Here is a 1525-nt window from a genome sequence, read left to right as displayed (position 1 = left end):
GGGGGGAGATGCGGGGAGGAGAGAAAGGGGAGGGAGAATTGGGGAGGGGGGAGGGAATGGAAAGATAGTGGCGACCGCTGCCTAAGCACTATCCAGAGACGTCTTTGAACCGGGAGACGAAAGCTTGATAGAGAGCTTCAGGATGCACTCCAAACCAATGTCTTGAAGTCAAAGCAGCACAAGAGGATTAGTAATTATAGAGCTGTGCTTTATTTTGACTCAAAGGGCATGACAGTTTCAACACAAAAACCTGACAGGCTAGAGGCAGCATGAAAAGTCAGGCTGTGCACCTCACAGTGAGCAAACATTTGTTTTCACCCGCATATTTCAGCTGCTTTGGTTCTGTCGATATTGAGTCATTTGCAGCTAACCCCTGGAAATGTTTTAGGCATGCCGCATGTCTGGAAACATCTGTTTCAAATATCTGGCACTCCAGTCCAAAGCTATCAAACTCCGTGACATGGCTGCTTGGGCCATTTCACAGCTTCTTGGCAAAGTCTCTAGCTACAGCTCCTCAAGTTGTTCTCTCAGACCGAAGCAAAATATGAGCAAACATAAAACCGCTCAAACTGATTCAAAGTCAAATTTTCAATTCAGGAGCTAGGAGAAACTCTTCAAGATGGACCGAGGACAGGATTTCCAAGAAAGGGCAAATCTGTGCCTTGTGCTCATTTTAAAACAATGCATGAATCAACCTGAATAATGTGCAAAGTATTCCAATCCCCTTTTCTAACATTTTTATGACTAAAATTACCAAATTCACAGATACCACTTGTGTTCAGGATGTTCTCTGCCAAATGGGAGAAGACAGCTTTATCCCTTTGGTGACTTTATCCATGGGTGCTGTGGGAAGTTAGCAGTCACAGCAACATTAAATACTATGGTCACTTTGATGCATTTCTATACAATTCTGACCTTCGGCTTCTTTGGATCATTTGGAAGCTAATTCACTAGGGCAAAGGCCACTAACCAATGCACAAGGTTCTAAAAAGTGTCTGTGTGTTTGTGTCTGTGTCTGCGTTTCTGTGTTTGCATGTGTGCGTGTGTGTGTGTCTGTATGTCTGTTTGTCTGTCTGTGTCTGTGTGTGTCTTTGTGTGTGTGTGTGTGTCTCTGTGTTTGTCTTTCTGTGTCTGTGCGTGTGCCTGTGTGCGTGCGTGTATGTGCCCCTCTGTGTCTATGTGTATCTATGTGTGCGTGTGTGTGTGTGTGTGTCCGTGTCTGTCTGTGTCTGTGTGTGCGCGTGCTTGTGTGTGTGTGGTGTGTGTGTGGTGGTGTGTTTGTGTGTGGTGGTGTGTTTGTGTTTGTGTGTGTGTGCATGCGCGTGTGTGTGTGTATGTGTTGAGGGTGGTGTGTGTGTGTGTTTGTGTTTCTGTGTGTGTGTGTATGCGTGCGTGTGGGTGATGGGTGGGTGGGTGTGTGTGTGTGCACGTGTGTCTTGTGTGATGATGGGTCTGTGTGTACGCGCGCGCGTGTGTGCATGCGGGTGACGGGTGTGTGTGTGTATACACGCGCATGTGTGTGTGT

At 46.8% G+C, this 1525-nt stretch overlaps 1 protein-coding gene across 1 annotated transcript in view; it reads right to left on the bottom strand.

The window, feature by feature from the left end:
• ltbp1 (latent transforming growth factor beta binding protein 1) overlaps positions 1-1525 on the bottom strand; it is a 294397-nt gene that overhangs the window by 200834 nt on the left and 92038 nt on the right. The gene's annotated exons all lie outside the window — the stretch shown is intronic.

This window comes from Rhincodon typus, chromosome 9 (genome assembly GCF_021869965.1).
Source record: "Rhincodon typus isolate 14 chromosome 9, sRhiTyp1.1, whole genome shotgun sequence".
Lineage (NCBI taxonomy): Eukaryota > Metazoa > Chordata > Chondrichthyes > Orectolobiformes > Rhincodontidae > Rhincodon > Rhincodon typus.
Note: the sequence above shows the minus strand (reverse complement) of the source record. Positions and strands in the feature narration are given on the sequence as shown.